This window comes from Vombatus ursinus, unplaced genomic scaffold, assembly GCF_900497805.2.
Source record: "Vombatus ursinus unplaced genomic scaffold, bare-nosed wombat genome assembly UNPS02014802.1, whole genome shotgun sequence".
Classification (NCBI taxonomy): Eukaryota; Metazoa; Chordata; class Mammalia; order Diprotodontia; family Vombatidae; genus Vombatus; species Vombatus ursinus.
Genome location: NW_020954580.1, coordinates 29,606,339 through 29,624,755, shown reverse-complemented (window position 1 = coordinate 29,624,755; position 18,417 = coordinate 29,606,339). Strand labels below are relative to the sequence as shown.

Below are 18,417 nucleotides of genomic sequence, written 5' to 3'. Positions count from 1 at the left end.
GTGCCTGCTATATACCAGGAAATGAGCTAGGTACCAAGCCTACAAATACAAAGACAGAAATAATCCATACTCATGGGCCTGATGGCATCCTAAGATTGTTATGAATAAATAAGGATAATGATGATGCTTAGCATCCAACAAATCGGCAATAGAAAAAGAGATTCTAGAAAAAGAGCAAGGAGGGAATTTTGAAATTAAAAATCATGAAAAATGCAGCCTTTGTCATCTATTTAAAAATTAAATTCTCTAAACAAATGATGCCCTATGATGCTCTACTACTTAGTGTCTCTGTGATCATGGGCATGTCACCTTGATTTCTCAGAACCTTATTTTCTTCATCTGTAAAATGATGGGCTTGGGATGATCTGTAAGGTCCTTTTTAAGTTCCCTTCTGGGCAGCTAGGTGGTGCAGAGGATAGAGTGCTGGGTGTGAACTTATCTTCCTGAGTTCAAATACAGCCTCAGATACTTACTAGCTGTGTGTCCCTAGACAAGTCACTTGACTTTGTTTGCCTCAGTTTTCTCATAGGTAAAATGTGTTAGAGAGGGAAATGGCAAACTACTCTAGAATCTTTGCCAAGAAAACTCCAAATGTGGTCACAAAGAGTTGGAAATAATTGAAAAATGACTGAAACACACAACGTCCCTTCTAGTTCACTATCTGGGATCCTAAATAAGAACCTTGTGACCTGGCTCCTTGTCTTCTGGAAATGGATATTAAAGAAACTCTATGTTTTATGTTCTATTCTGAAAGGGTTTCAGGGGCATTTCTTCCCATTACATCCTCTGTTTGCTGTTGATAGATGCATCAAGATATCGAGTAAGGATTAATGCTGTACTCAAGAGATTCTCTATTCTTTGTGATCAGATGTTAAAGTGAAGACCCATTTCCGCTCAGTGATATAAGGCAGGGGTCCTACTAACTTTATTTAAAAATTGAAAAAAAATTCTTCACTTGAGGACTGTACAAAAGCAGAGGGGCAGTAATCTATTGACCCCTGATGTAGATTGTTATATTGTGCAGACATGGTTGAAAGAATGATTGCACGTTGATAAGAATTTTCATTGTAATTCATCAGTAACATGGGAGTTCACCTAAAGTAAAATTTCAAATTATACAAGCAGTTGTTGAGGATCTCTTTAATTTCTTATTTTGATAGATTAATAAATAACTTCCTAAAGTTAGAAAGAACCAAAAACTGAAGGAATTGTCCAGAAGTACCATTTAGCACACATCTGGGTAGAATGTTGGATCATTCATATCTGTTCAGCATTTCCAAAGGTTAACAAATGAATCATACAATTGAAACTGGTGTCACATGGCTTCAGAACATCACCACATCAAAAGCCTAGCTGGCGTCAAGGAAGAAAGCCTGATGTCATTACATGCATGTTCCATATGTTTTCATAACCGAATACTCAACCTTTCTACAAAGCTTAATACTCTTCAGAGGAAATGCATCCTTAATATGTATGTATATTTTCATTATAATTCTGCCAATTTACTAATGCAACTAATAATTCACATGTACACTACACTTTAAGTTTTCTAAAATGTTTTCTTGTTAGCAGCTTTATGAGGCAGATGGTGAGAGTATTATTAGCTGCAATTTGCAGATTATTCAGATAAGTAAATTGAGGCTTGGTGAGGTGAGATGACTTGTTTGGAGTCACATAGTAGTGGAAGGAGCAGTGGATTTGGAATTAAACTGCTTGGCTTTAAAACCTAGTTTTGTCACTTGCGTGACATTGGGCAAGGCCCTCCTCTATAAAATAAGGGGCTTATACTAGATTGTCTCCAAGGTCATGTACAACTTTAAATCCGTGATCCCAAAGTACAAAAACTTGAGCACAGGTCTTCTGTGCTAACTATTACACCATGCTGCTTCTAATGAGAATTTTATAACTAAAAATACCAGTAGGACTTTGTCGAATGTGGATGTTAGAGTTAAAAGTCCAGGGGGAGGATAGATTCTCAGGTGCTTAACATAGCCATCCTAATGGCTGCAATGTTGACTTGGCAGATTATCACAAGCTAAAAATTGTATTTGCTGAGTTTAGGAGAATTTCTGTTCTCCTCCCAAGGACCCTTGAGAACCAGAGTGGAAGACCAATTGCAATTTGTATTCTGAGCACAATTCTAATTTCACATTCTCAACAGTGAACTCTGTGAGATATAACCTGTCACAAGACCAAGACACAAATTTGCTTCCCTATGTCAGAGCTGCTATTTATTTTGGTGTATGCATTGTTTTTTCTCTGAGGAGCTTTATAAACTTTTAATTAGCCAATGGATATAAACATACTGTTGCATGGTGAGTGGTCAACCCATCTTAATCTTAAGTGATTTATAGCCAGGCTCAAGTTGAGTCTGGGATCTATTTAAAAATACACCAAAGACCCATGTTCACTTGGATCAATGGCTTTTCAGCTGAGTTCCATGAACCCAAGGGCTCAGTGAGGTACATATTGAGTTTCTTTGAATGGCAGTATGGTCATGGCAAGCACATTTTATATTTAATTGGTGTCTGCTTCTTTACCTCTAAACCTCGGTCCAATTAACCAGTGGAGTCCCCAGGCACAAAAAAAACCCCAAAACCACGAGGCAGGGTTCTACAATATCAGAAAGTCTGAAATTCACTTAGGTGCACACACATTCATTTGGGCAAATAACCATGTAAAGTAACCTCCTATAGATACTCAGTAAATTGTTGCTAACCTAGTTAGCAAATAAGAGAATTTCAATATAATTAATGTTTTATTCTGAAATATCTGTCTCTCTGTCTCTATCTCTGTCTCTGTTTCTCTCTCTCTCAATATAGCAGAATAACCATGTGCAAACTAATATGGATGAGAGTCAATATGGCATAGTGGATAGGAATCTGTACTTAAGAATCAGGAACATTTGGGTTCAAATCCTATCTTAGAAAATTACTACCTACATGAAATAATGAAGAGTGAAATAAGCAGAAGCAAGAGAATGCTGTATGCAGTAGCAGGAATATTGTTCTAAGAACAACTTTGAATGACAGTCACTAACTCATTTTGAGAATTACAAATGCTAGAATCAACTACAAAGGACCTATGAAGGAAGATGTTATCCACATCCAGAGAAAAGAACTGATAAATAGAAATGCACACACACACACAGAATATGTATATATATAAGTATATATACATACAGATAGAGGGTATGGTTTAACCATATGTATGTATAAATGTATATATTTGTGTCTAATGGTAGCCTTCTCCAGTGTGGGGTGGGGAGGGAGGGAGAAAAAAAAAAGTACAGAGCAGAGAACAAAAGAAAACTTAGAAGGAAGTACAGAAAAACAAGGGTAGCTTTGAAAATGATAGGTTGTATCTAAGAAAGCAGTGTGAAATGGAAATTCATGGTTTTATATTGAATCCTCTTTTTATGTTTTGCTATGTACATGGAAATGTTCCTTTTTTGGTCTTTTTACATTTAAATTCAAAATGAATAAAAATTTAAAAAGCCAAAAAAAAAAAAAAGTCATTTACTACTTACATAACCCCAGGTAATTCACTTAGCTTCTCTAAGTTTCAGTTTTCTTATCTGTAAAATGGGGATACTAATAGCACCTAACTCTTAGAGTTGTTATGAAAATCAAATAAGATAATATGTGTATGTAAAGCACTTTGTTAACTCAAAGATACTATATAAATGTGAATTATTATTACTTATAGGCATCATCTTAAGTTCTTGTTGGGGAAGATGTTTAATGTGGTTGGCTCCATGCTGAATTTTTGGTTCCATTTTTTATTTTTTACATTTCTTCTGCTAAAGGTAAATTGTTTTATTTTAACTAACACTTGCCTTTTTGACTTAGCTCCCATTGACCACTCTGCTATGGACAAGTAGGTCTTTTTCCATTTCACAAAGTAAAGTCAAGTCATAGAGTCTAAAGATTATCTGTAGAAGTCTAAAAGAATCTATTCAGTGGGAGGGGGAAATTTTAGTTTATGTGGTGTCTTTACAAAATATGTGTGTGTGTGTGTGTGTGTACACAAACATACAGATATATGACTTGAGTTCATCACATTGCATATATATGCATATGTATATATACTATATACCCATATCTATATCTATGATCTGAGTTATTCACTTTTCAATTGGGGCAGAAAAAGCATATATATATTATGTATGTATGTATATATATATACACACACATACATATTTACACACATTCATACATATAATATGACTCATAAACATTATATATATGACTGATATGAACTCATATAGCTATGACTGATATGAAAAAAATCGATCTATTTGGTGTCTTTACAAAATATATGTGCTCATATCAGTCATGTAAGTTATGTGTATATATATTATATATATATATACACACACCAATATGTGTGTGTATGTGTGCTTTTTCTACCACTGATCGAAAAGTGAAGAATTTGTCATAGATATATTGTATATATAACATGTAAAGTGAAGAACTCAAGTTAAATATCTATCTATTAGTGTGTATGTTTGCATGTGTATATATACATCTATGTATGCATGTATACATACATCTATTACAGCTATACTCAATTATAGTTCTTCACTTTTCAATCAGTGATAGAAAAAAACCTACGTCATTGATTTTTACGTCCCATCACGAGTCATCCCTTGCCTCTTTGGCCCATTCAGATTTTTAGCCTTTTTTTTATAAGCCTTAAAGCAGCACACAGATGCTAACTATTACTATTAATATTGTATCCTGCCTCCTGCTGACTGAAAGCTTTTTTTCCCGCTCAGTTATTTCCATGCTGGCTGACCCTGTGCTTAGGTTTGGGAGCCTGAAGTGGTGACTCCCAGTCATGGGGACACGTCCTGGAAATGGCAGAGGAGTTTACTCTCTGTGTTTCCATGTGGGTGAACTCAGGCAACCAACAACTCAGTGACTCCTACAGATGTTTTTGTCTGGAGACCCTCGGGCACCTTGCCCTGTCGTCTCACCAGAGAGGGTGATGCCTGGCATCCTGCCCAGCACCACCAAGAATGAAATTTGGCCCCATGGAGTACTGCCAGATTATGCCCACTGGCTGCTGCTCCGGGGCACTTTGTCCCACTGCCAGACAAAGGCATTAGCTCCCTGACACTGGGGACATGGTAGATTGAACCTCTTAGTGCTTTGTGGGGCTGGAATCTCTAAATACATGTTCTGTGTCAAGCTGGCTTGTTTATAGACTGCATTTGGATTTTTGTGCAATTGTGGTGAGGGAAGGGCTTCACTGGAGGCAAGTCATAGGTTTCACAGTCGTGCCCATAGCAATGTATTAGTCATGTGAAAACATGCTGCCTTGGGTGCGCTCGGACTTAACCCCAGCCCTGGAAGGTACTTTTAAAGGGAATTAAAAGCTTGGCAGCTAACGTAGACTCAGCTTTATAGCTCGGATTTCTCCCTACTCTTTTCATTGTGTTAAAGCTTCCCAAGGCTGAGTCTGATTTTTTTTTTTTCTACCAACTTTGGACTTGGTTGAATGTACACTAACATGTCCATCCTGAGCAAATGCAAGGGGTAGGAAGAACATGCTCATTGTCTTTCTCTTCTCTCTTCCTGCTTCTCCTAGCTGAAATCCGTCCAGCTCTTGGATATACTAGCCCATGACATAGAGATTGTAGGCATCCTAGATTTAGAGCTGAAAGGGACTTTATGGGCCATCTAATCCAGTCCCCTCATTTTACAAGTGAGGAAACTGAGGCCCAGAGTGCCTCAAGTTATGTAGGTAAGCAATGGCAGACCCAGGATTCAAACTTAGGTTCTGTGACGCCAAGATCAATGTTCTCTCCACTATATGATGCTGTCTTCATAATTGGTTGAAATGGATTAAATATTAACTAAATTACAATCTAATATTTTAATGGAGGTATAATTTTAATACTCTACCACATCTGTGATCTCATCAATATGAGAACTCTCTCCAACTGTGCAAATCACAATTTATACACACTTCATCCTATGGAATCTTGCCATGATCTCCCACAAAGTCTCTGCAGAGAGTTCACTCAAGGTAAATGCTTTCCTTTAGGTTAATAAGTCACTCAACGAATAATTACTAACTGCCTACTCTGTGCCAGGTGCTGGGCTCAGTGCTACAAAGAATGACAAGGCAGTCACTGCTTTGAAGGAGCTCACAGTCCAATGGGGAGACAGCAGATAAATAGGTGCAAAGAGGATGTTGGAAGATAAATTGGAGATGATCAATAGTGGGAAAGCAGTAGAATGAAAAGGAATGGTACAAGGGATGGTGATCTTACACAGACACCATTGCAGCAAGTAGCATGTTCATCTATTATAATTTATTAATTTGCTGCCAGAAGATTACCCATTTGAGGGTGAGAAGTGGAATGAACTTTTGTAGGAGAAACATAGTATAGTAGAAAGAACACTGGAGTCCAAGGATGTGGATTCAAATCCTGTCTCTGTCATTAACTATCTGTGTGACCTTTGAAGTAGCAGTCTCCCTGGCAGGAAATGATTATACTACTTCTTAGTGGAATGATCTCAAGTATTGTAGCTCTGTGGTGTGGACTCCTGGACTGTAGCACTCCCAGGTTCCTAATTCTAGGGTTCTGTGATTCAGTGAAACTTCTAGGATTGGTGAGACACGACGCTACTTGGTTTTTCAGAATACTTCACGCACGCCAACTGTAGTCCAGCCAAACTGGCATTCATGTTGTTCCTTCTGTACAGCACTAGCATCTCCTGCCTCCACAGCTTTGCACTGGCTGGCCTCTATGTCTGAAATGCACTGTCTCCTCATCTGTGCTTCTGGTTTTCTTTAAGGCTCAGCTCAAAGGTCACCTACTGCCTGAGAACTTCCTAGATACCTGTGGCTGTCAGTGACTTCTCCTCAAAATCACCATGTATCTTTTATACATATGTATTTTGTACATGCGTATATCAGTACACATTTTGTATGTACCAGTACGTGTTGCCTCCGTCAGCTAGATTCCTTGGGTGAAGGACTATTTTCACTGTAGTCTTTTTGTCATGGCACATATTAGACACTTAAGTGTTTTGTTTTTTAATTGATTAAGTGGAAGAGACTTTAGAGGTCATATAGAGCAATCTCCTCATTTTACAATTAGAGAAACTGAGGTACATAGAAGTGGGCTTTGGTAAATAATTACTCAAGGTCATAGAGTTTTTAGTAGTATGACCAAATGCATTTTTAAAAGTGATTCAGGAGCATGTAAAATCTTATAGTGCAAGAAATAAAACACTTCTTTGCAGAGAATACAATAGTTTACATGGACAGTTGGACCATCGCCAGTCATCTTTATTTTTGTCTTGCCACTGGACTTCCATGAATCTGGAGGAGAGAGTGAGGCTGACAACTTTTGCAAAACTCTGTCTCACTTAAACCTAATTCATGCTCAAGTCAAGACATCACCCTGTTGATATCATTGGTTCCCTTCGAGAGTAAAGGACTAACAATGTGGATATGCTGCATTCATAAACACTAGTACTAGTAAAACACCAGCCAACTGATGATTGGCTTTATCATCAAAGCTTTATTGGATGGCAAGAGTGTCATCTCTAACCCAAGAAACCTGAGTTTGGTGGATGCAACAAGTCACCTATTGATCAAGTTTTTGTTTAATATTATTAATTTTATGAATTATGACTTATAGCTCAGCTCTATTAGATGCTGCCAGTGCCCAGCAAAGGAAGCAGGAGGAGGGAAACTAAGTTCCATGAACTTTTAGTAGGAATTCAGGAGCTTCCTAAACAAGGGAGAAATTCCTGTGGTCTAAGAAAGAAAGGGGAAGGGGGAGAGGAAGTGATGGTAGAGGGGCGGGGAGGTAGTGAAAGTGTTGCAAAGTTTTGAAAGGGTTTACAAAATCCCCCAGTGTTACAACATTCGGAATGCCAGAGGCCTGACCACTACCATGAGCCTTTCCTTACAGAAACATTCAACTCACTCTATTGGGAGGAATCTTCTATGGGAACATAGTTTGGTAATGGAATACTTCAATTCTTTACAACTGTCCTGGATTAGGGCCTGTGGATTTGTCTTTCTCCTTCATGAATCAAAACCACTCTCTGTACCTGTAGCCTGCGGAGTGCTTGGGTTCAAATCCTGGGAGCACCAGGACAGTGTGGTGGCAAAAACATTGGTTGAATGGGGATAAGCTTCTCCTTCCAGCAACAGGGGAAGCCTTGGCTTCAACCCTGAAAAATGACCACTTACAGGGCAGGGATTCTTGTTTTTTCTATCATTAACTGCTTTGGCAGTCTGCTGAAGCCTTCAGACTCCTTCTCAGAATAATGTTTGTACAGTTATCCCTGCCACATTGCAACTCACCCCATAGTGGTTTTGACATATCTCTGGTCAGCATAAGAAATTAAATGGGAAATTTTGGGGACTTTTGTGGAAGCCCCAGACAACATGCGAAGGCCAGCAAACGACACAGAGCCTGTGACTAAATACTTAACTCAAATTTTATAATAAGGTATGGTAAACACCCCATGAAAGAAAAAGAAAAAAAATTCAGACTTCTTCCCTGGTACAAAGGGAGGGCCAAAAAATTTAACGCAGATTTTCCAGATCGTGGGTACACCGTGACCCTAACCCCCACAATGTGGAAGGGATAACTGTAAATGCATAAAGAAAACACATAGGAAAATCAATTAACCTGAAATACTCTATTTCACTATATTTCAGGTTAATATATACATAATATATAAATATATATAAATTATTAATATATTATACATATATATCAGGTTTATATATATCACACTATTTCAGGTTAATATATATAAATAGATTATTAATATATTATATATATCAGTTTTATATATATCACTCTATTTCAGGTTAATATATATATTATACATAAATTATTAATATATTATATATAAGGTATGTATATATCACTCTATTTCAGGTTAGTATATAATACTATATGTAGTGTTATATATACATACAAATAATATAACTATATACATTATATATAATATAGAATAATATAATATATAATTTATTATAAAATATAATTTATTATAGAGTAATTATATATTATATTAATATATAACTATATATTTAAACCCTAGGTTCATGGATCTCATTTCAAGAACTCTTGTATAGGGGAATATTTTTATATCACTGGCTCAATCAAGATGCAGGCTTCCATGAGCCTATCAATTAAAGACAGTCCCTTTTTATTCAGTTTGTTCTTAGGTATGCAACCTAGAAAGTCAAATAGGTCTCTAGGCAGTTATTACAGTTATAGGGATACCATTGGCTAGTTGGGTTCAAGCCAAGTTCACTCACTACCTTGTTGAATGGATATTGATAATTTTGCTGGGCCAGGGTTCAGACATTGGTTCTCATTTCAGCTTAAAAAGAGAGTCCTTTTGTTCACCCTGTATTTCTCTATGAAGTCTTCTTCAACAGCTTAGTGGATAGAGTTCAACTTCCTGATGATGATGTCTCAGTTGCCTAGAATTTCGCTTGGCAGGTACTTAGGCACCAGATAGCCAGTCAGTCACTGAGCCCGTCCTTCAAGTTTTTGGCTTGCTAGGTCCTGCCACAGCTTGTGAAAACATAGCATGACCTTTGAGATCTCAAAGCAATTTCCACACTAAAATAGAGTATCAGAGTAGTATATAATGGATGGTGGTGAGAAAAGGGCATTCGCCTGATAGAAATTTGTTTTACAGTTGACTTTGCTAGAAAACATTTGCTCTGCAAAGAAAGGTAAACCATTAGGAAAAACACTGTGACACAAGATTAAGAGAAATGACTTTCATAGTGATGTTGTAAATAACCTTCACTTAGTCTAGTCTACATTAGATTAGACTCCAACATGAGTCGTCTCCAACATGAATTGGAGCATTTATCAAGAATTTTAGCTACAATATTAAGGTCATTGAGATACAATTTTATTTACATTTAAATATCTGAATAACCACTTCAATTCATTCATTCATTCAACAAGCATTTATTAAGTGATTATTATGAGCCAGGACCGTGCTAGGCAGGAGAGACCCCTTCTGATTTAGGATTTAGGATTTAGGACAATATAAATGATCACTTTTGTTGATATGTGCAGGTGGGTTTGAAAATCTTGGCTATAACCACAATGATGATTCCTCCACTCACTTCCAGGCTGCTAAGTATTTCTGGAGAAAGTTACAAAATTGATCTGATTTTACTTAATATAAATTTATGGAGCATAATGTTAGTTAGGGCCTCACTGGCGCTCAACAATCCTACTCCATTTTATTGACTTCCTATCTCGTTCCCCACATTGAGTGTTCCAAACCTTCTCTTTCTTCAAGCCCTAAAATGAATGCTTACCACCCACCCTCAGGCATCTAGTTGGATCACTGGGTCCAACTAGAGCTCTAGGCCTGGAGTCAGGGAGATCTGAGTTCAAATCTGGCTTCAAACACTTACTGACTGAGTGATCCAAAGTGAGTCACTTAACCACTTCCCTCTGTTTGCCTCAATTTCCTTAACTGTAAAATAGGGATAATAATAGCACCTACCTCCCAGGGTTGTTGTGAGAATCAAATGAGATAACATTTGTAAAGTGCTTAGCACAGTGCTTGGCACATAGAAGGTACTATAGAAATGCTTACTCCCTTCCCCTTATCTTAGCTAATTTATTTTAGCATCCTTGTTAGAATCTCACTTCTCTGAGGAGAACAGAGGACATCAGAAAGAAAAGCCTTCTACTCCCTTTTTGTACTTCTCAACATTATAATTTTTTCTTCCTTAACACCAGTGGAAGAGATCTCCCTATTCTTTGATAAGAATAATTCCTCTCCTAATGTCAAGAATGATCTCATTTTGTCCTGTCTCATCCAGGACCTACCTCCAGCAATCATCTCTTCCCTTTCCTCCATGCCTCCTCATTGTCTGTCCCCTCTATTGACTCCCATCTGCCTCCAAAAAAGATCTTCCCTTGATTCTACTACCCCATTCAATTATGGTTCCTCCTCTTTCCTACCATTCACTGCTAAACTTTTTGAAAACTATGTTTCCAATCAAGGTCTCTACTTACTCAGTACACATCCACATTCTCCTCAACCCTTTGCAGTCTAGTGTCTATCTTTCTCATTCTATTAAAACTGCTTTCTCAAAGGTCCTCAATGACAACTTTACAAGAACAATAACTACCATTTAAATATTGTTTTGAGGTTTGCAAAGTTATTTACTTTTATTATCCCCAGCCTTTTACAGGCCTCATCTTCCTTGTGTTATTTCATTTCATTTTTCATTTTATAGACCGCCTTTTCCTTGCTCCCTGGCATCATTTAATGTTATCGGTCCCATGCTCCTTCTAGATATTTTTTCCTTTCAGCTTCAGAGCAGAAATCATTCACTCCCAGTTTGCTTCCTGACCCACCCTTCTCTATCTGCTTCACCTCCGTCTCTGTTGCTGTCTCCCATTAATTTTCCTGACCCTAACCTTTCTCAAGGTTCTGTCCTTGGCCCTATTCTCTTCTTTCTCTCATATTCTTCCTTAGCAATTCCATTCACTCTCCTACCCTTAACAGATTATTCTTCAGAAAACACACCTATGGCCTTGACATCCTCAAATTCTAGTTCTGCCCCTTCAGTTGCATATAGGCTATTTTACACTGCATTTATTTATTTATTTAGGTGTAACATCCCCTTATTAGACTCCCTTAAGGTCTACATAGTTCTCTTCATACAGTAAGGCATTTAAGAAATAACATGTTGAATTGAATTGGTGAGTCAAACTGAACATTTATGACATTGACCCACTTGGAGGCACTGGGGATGGAGGTTGTGTTCCAATTTTAGTTACTTATATTTTTTGTACCCTGTAACCATTTCTGGGGTCCCATTCAGACATGTTACTGCCTCTGGTCTCATTAAAAAGAATGATATATGATCAACAAATAGCCTTTCCCACATCATGCGCATGTCAAGACTGTCCTTTGGTCTGTGGTTTCAGCCACTTCTTGGACAGCCCAATGCATTGGGAGAGTCTGCCTCATAGATTGAGACTTTGCTAGCATAGGCCCAGGCTTAGTTATGCTAAAGAAAAATAATAATAGGGAGCATCAGATATTATCTTGGGTTCTGTTTAACTTCATGAAGAGAAGAAAATGTGATGAAAATTACAAAATTACATATAGTGAAGTGAAATCTGGTAACATTTCCTGACCTCATATACCCCAAAAGGAAGTTCTAGGTCAGTATTTATTTTTGAAGGAAATTTCACATGGGCTGTCAGCTAAACACATCTGGCTGCTGCCTATCCTACTGGACCTTGGGGGGAATGTAGGCTATCCAGATGCCCCTACCCCTCTCATTTGGTTGAGAGTTTATTGGAGAAGGTGGGAGTGAAGTGGCAAAGGAAATAATGTATAAGTCTAAAGTCACAAAAGCCAGAATAGAATCCTTCTGGCTTTTTTCTCTAGGAGAAAAAACCCAATAAGTTGTGATCTGTTACCATAATACAAGATTGTTTGATTAGCTTATTTTTTCTTAAAGTGTGGTTACTGTTACTTCATCTGTGGGATGTTTTCAAGATGTTGTCCACAAGAGAATCACTAGAATATCTGACTCTTTCATGAGTAATAACTAGGGAGTGTGTATGACCCAAATAGTTTAATAGGAACAGAGTTAAAGGGGGTATAGACTGTGTTTGAAGTATGGACTTCATGAATCTGTAATTTTTGTTGATGTTGAGTCTCCTGGACTTGACTGGAGAGGCAGTGGAATCTGGTGGATAAAAAGCTGGCTTCAGAGCCAGAAAGTCCTGGGTTCATATCTGACTGTGTGGGGCTGGGCAAATCATTTGACCTGTCAGTGCCCTAGGCAACTTTCTGACCATACTTGGCAAGGAAGGTGCCAGTTTGCATTGGCATAGTGAATTTCCTTATCTGAAGTCCTTTTACCAGTGAAATCACTTATAGCTTCATCTCTATCCTGTGTCTTCTGCTATACACAAGATGACATCTCACTCCTCAGCCTGATAGACTGCCTTTATGAGTTGCTATGGGTGAAAAAGCCACCATTCTGTAGCCAAACTGGCATTGAACCTCTCTGAACACAGCTAAGCTGGTTCTCAGACAATAGGTGTACAATCTACCCCTGGTCTGCCCCCAGAAGATTTTCCAAAATGATTGAACCTATTCAAGTTTGTAGTCTGCTGGAGAAGTCTCATGTCGTATCTGTGTCTCAATAAGGCCTTAGGGTTTTAATATAATATAATAATAAAATACTGGATGGATCCATGATCAGGACCCATATTGTAATTACATTCTTTTTATTGAACATGGTATACAGGGCTGAAGGGAACCTCAGGGATCCTCTGATCTAAGAGCCCTTAACCTGGGGGTACATTAATTTGAATTTTAAAACTATTTTGATCCCTGTATTTCAATTTAATTTGTTCCCTTTGTCATTCTACATAATGTATTTTCTTAATTTAAAAATATTATTCTGAGGAGGGATCCATAGTCCTTACCAAAATGCCAAATGGGTCTATGACACACAAAAAAAGCTTAAGATGCCTTGTTGTTGTTTATCCTTTGTTCTTGAAGAAGACCAAGGACATCAGGAGGGTGATCCCTTGATCTGAGATTGAATTGGATTTAAGTGAGGTAGAGCTGTGCAAAGTCAACAGCCCCACTTTCTCTTCCAGAATCATCTGAGTCCACTGGCAAGACATAGGTCAGAATGACTGTAAGATGCCTTGGTCTAATAGTCTGAACTCCTTATATTTCAGGTGAGGGAATTGGAACTCAGAAGGCTGAAACAACTTGTCCAAGATCACACAGATGAGTTTCAGAACCAGAGATTCAAACTCAGTTCCTTTGACTCTAAGTTTGCTTTTCTTTAGATGGGCAGAATTTCATGCTTTGGGTGCACATCAATCCCAAACTGAAGATATCCCTGTGGAAAAGGCATGGAAATATTTGATGCTTGGTAGACCCCTTAGAAATGGTTTCCTCAAATGTTTCAGGGTGAAAACAGAGTAGAAGCTGCTCTATTTCACTTGGCCTAATGTTCCTCTATGAACTAAAGCTTGAAACACATGTCCAAATTATTCTAGTCAAAGCACCTTCCCATATCCTTGATACAAGTAACCTCTGAATTCTTAATGAAGGAAATAAATACACATATAATTATATATATATACATATATAAATAAAATATATAGTCATTTATGGGTAGAGATATATAGCATTTATTAAATGCATTATGTATATATACAAATATAAATATATAATTAATAAAATGTCTAAGTATTTGTTGAACTCATAGTATGGTGTTAGACATACTCATATTATGTTTGTGGAATATAAAAAATAAAATGAAAATGATGCAGAATGTATTATTGTCCCCATTTTAGAAATGATGGGACTGAGGTAACAAGGTGGGCTCTTGATTTACAGTCAGCAGATGTGGGTTTGAATCACTGTTATGCAAATTACCACCTGTGTGACTCTGGTTAAGTTACTTAACAACTTTAAGCTTCAGTCATCATCTCTGAGCCTCAGTAAAAATGAAATATTTCAACTAGATGACCTCTAATGTTCTTTCTTTTTTATTTTTCTGAATGAATTTTGTTTTTTTAATGAACAAAAATCTTTTTTCCTTCCCCCCACCATTAAGAAAAACAAAATGCTTATAACAACTATGGAATCATGCAAAAAAATTTTTGCAATGGCTACACCCAAATGTGTGTATTATATCTATGTATGTAATACATACATTTATATATAAATGTACTATATATGATTATATAAAAATATCTATATCTATCATTTGTCTTCTATCACATATTTGTCTATGTATCATCTATCATCTTGTCTGTCTCTCTGTCTACCACCCACCTGTAAATACCATCTATCTATCCATCTATCATTTGGGGCAGCTAGATGGTTTAGTAGATAGAGCAATGGGCCTAGAATCAAGAAGACCTGAGTTCAAAACTGGCCACAGATATTTACTAGCTGTGTGACCCTGGGCAAAGCACTTAATCTCTGTTTGCCTTAATCTACCAGAGAAAGACATGGCAAACCACTCCAGTATCTTTCCCAAGAAAACCCTACGGACAGTATGGCCCATGGACTCATGAAGAGTCGGATATAACCAAACAAATCTATCTATCATTCTGTTCCCCAAAACCATCACTCCTCTGTCAAGAGGTGGGCAGTGTTGGTCATTGCATTAATCAGAGTTCTTAAGTCTTCCAAAGTTATTTGTTTTTATAATATTATTACATAAATTACTCTCCTTGTTCTGCTCACTTACCCTGCTTCAGTTCATATGAGTCTTCCTGGGTTTCACTGAAGTCATCCATTTCATTATTTATGACTCCATATTATTCTAATCCATTCACGTGCCATAATTTGTTTCATCTTTCTCCAGTTGATGGATGCCCCTTCCGGTTCCAGATTTTGAGCAACAGAATTAGGTAACTTTGGCTTTGTAGTCAATGACTGAATCAGTTGATGGTTTCTTCTAAGAAGTATTAACCTGAAAAATCAGTCTTTTCAGCTTAAACAAGCTGGGATATATAATTTCATTTTTAATGATCAAAAAACTTTCCTGACTTCCCTGATGAGCCTACAGAGTGGTGAGGCTTTGCTTGGATCTGATTACAGTTCACTATGGAGGGTATGGGCATGTCCACTGACAACTTCATGGAGAGAATCTAGAATATCTCCTTGGCACTAAGGATGATCTTATTAGCTCAGAATTGTGAAAGTGGAGACATCCCTTTGTGCTGACCTATAAAAGGGTATCTTCATGCTGTGTAGGACCTTTTGGCTACTCTTTCTCTGTCTGTTTCTGTCTCTCTGTCTTTCTCTGTCTGGGTCTTTCTTTCTCTGTGTCTTTCTTTCTCTGCCTCTCTCTCTGTTTCTGTCTGTGTCTTTCTTTCTCTGTCTCTGTCTGTGTCTTTCTTTCTTTCTCTGCCTCTCTATCTCTCTCTGTTTCTGTCTTTTTCTTTCTGTCTCTTTATCTCTCTGTCTCTGTCTCTGTCTCTCTGTCTGTCTTGGGATAGCTTTTTGATTAGACATATAAGTTCATTCTCCAGCTAGATTTATCTTGTACCTGACAAAAGTGCTAAATAGCAATCGACAAAACCATATGTTAGAACATTTCTTAATTTGTTTTCTTTCAGTTACTTACATTGCAAGTAATTACTGGTTTTAATTAGGGAAATAAATCAGTGAAGCAAAGAGGTCTACAAGATTTTTCTTGCATTGAGTTGATCCACTTGGCACACTTTGGCCATATGTCCACAAAGCTAAACCTTTGGATCAAAACTGAAAAATTAAGCCTCTTGCCTCAATGTTCCAAAACTTACAGATGCAGACATCATCTCAACTGGAGAAAACATCAGATAACTATATTTTTTATCTAGATGTCTTGATATTTCATAAACACATTCTTTTGGTCAAGTTAAAAAAGTAGATCTATACAGAGGCATATTTCAAGAATAGGAAAAAGAATAGTTACCTCACTAACTATACTAAAACATTTCTGTCTTGGAAGGAAAAAGAGTTTTATACAATGTGTTTTGCATAAAAAGATCATTAGTTGCATTGTTGGTGGAGTTGTGAACTGACTCAACTATTCTGGAGAGCAATTTGGAATTATACCCAAAGGGCTATAAAACTGCACATGCTCTTTGATCCAACAATACTACTATTAGGTCTGTATCCCATAGAGGTCATAAAAATGAGAAAAGGACCTAGATGTACAAAAAAATATAGCAGTTCTTTTTGTGGTGACCAAGAATTGGAAATTGAGGGGATGCCTATCAATTGGGGAATGGTTAAATAAGCTGTGATGTATGAATGTAATGGAATACTATTGGTCCATAAGAAATGATGAGCAGGTGGACTTCAGAAAAACCTGGAAAGATTCACATGAACTGATGCTGAGTGAAGTGAACAGACCAGGAGGACATTGTACACAATAACAGCAACACTGTGTGATGACCAACTGTGAAAGACTTGGCTCTTCTTAGCAATGCAAGGATCTGAGAAAATTTCAAAAGACTCATAATGGAAAATGGTATCCTCATCCAGAGAGAAAGAGATGTGGAGTCTGAAAGAAGATTGAAGCATATTATTTTCTCTCTTTTTTGTTTTTGTTTCTTCTTTTTCATGGTTTTCCCTTTTGGTTCTAATTCTTCTATGACTAATGTGGAAATATGTTTAATATGAATATATATGTGTAGTCTATATTAGATTGCACACTGTCTTGGGGGGGGTGAAAGAAGGGAGAGAAAATTTAGAACTTAAAATCTTATAGAAGTGAATGTTAAAAACTAAGACTAAATAAATAAATTTTTTTAAAACAAAAGACCATTAGTGCAAGAATCTAAAAGAGAGATGGGGTCAGCTGGGTGCAATGGAAAGACCATTGGAATTGTAGTCAGAAGATCTGTTGCTACTGTCTAACCTTTGGCAAATCACTAAAAAAACTCTAAGATCCCTTCCAACTGCAAATCTATGATCCTATGATGCCACTTTGGACAAGCCACTTCACCTCTCTAGGCCTCAGTTTCCTCATCTGTTAAATGAACAATTTGGACTAGTAGCCTAGACGACTGTGCCTTCATATTCCACTCACTCCTGGATGCTTAGGAGCTATGCTTTCTCCCTTTGCCCGTGGCCACATTGGTTCTGGAGATAATCTTTTGAGTTTCACCCAGTTTTAAGATTTAACAATTCTGCCATGTTGATGTGAAAAGTTATAAAAAACATGTTATCATCTAAGAACAAAACTTTGTACCCCATAGCCTACTGTATAATAGGCACCTTATAAATGCTTATTGAATAGAATTTAACTGAATAATCATCTCAGAACTTGTTGGTAGTTAACATATAATCCACAGTGAACCCATTAATGTTTTTTTCTTTGTTATACAAATGAGTGAATTAAAAAAAAGATTCTACATTGTCAAAATAGGAAGTAGTACAGAATTATATCATCTGGCAATGAAAACACATTTTTTGGGTAGACTATAATTATCTTTAAAAATGTCTACAATTTTTTCCCCACAATGGTCCTCTCTTCTCCCATCTTTCAAGAAGAGCGTTGTACTGTGGGATCCCAAAAGTGATCTTTCCCTGTAAGTAGAATGAGAAGCATCCTTCCTCCCTGATGCAGTGCAGTCCCTCACAGGTGGAAAGTAGCCTAGAGGACTTCATCCTCCACTCACTCCTGGGATGCTTAGGAGCTATGCTGTCCCTTTGCCCATGGCCACATTTGATCTGGAGATGTTCCATCTCTCTAGCAGTCCTTTTTTCTACTTGTTCCTTAAACGGGAACCAATGTGAAGGGACCTATTTCCTTCCTCTCCTCTATTCCTGTGGATAGAGAACTACCACAGGGAGAAAGAGCATCACATCCCTGATGTTGGCACCCTGC

General features: G+C 37.4%; 1 pseudogene; it reads right to left on the bottom strand.

Moving 5' to 3' along the window:
- Positions 1-4,903: 4,903 nt before the first annotated feature.
- Positions 4,904-18,417, bottom strand: part of LOC114051306 — a 46,628-nt pseudogene continuing 33,114 nt past the window's right edge.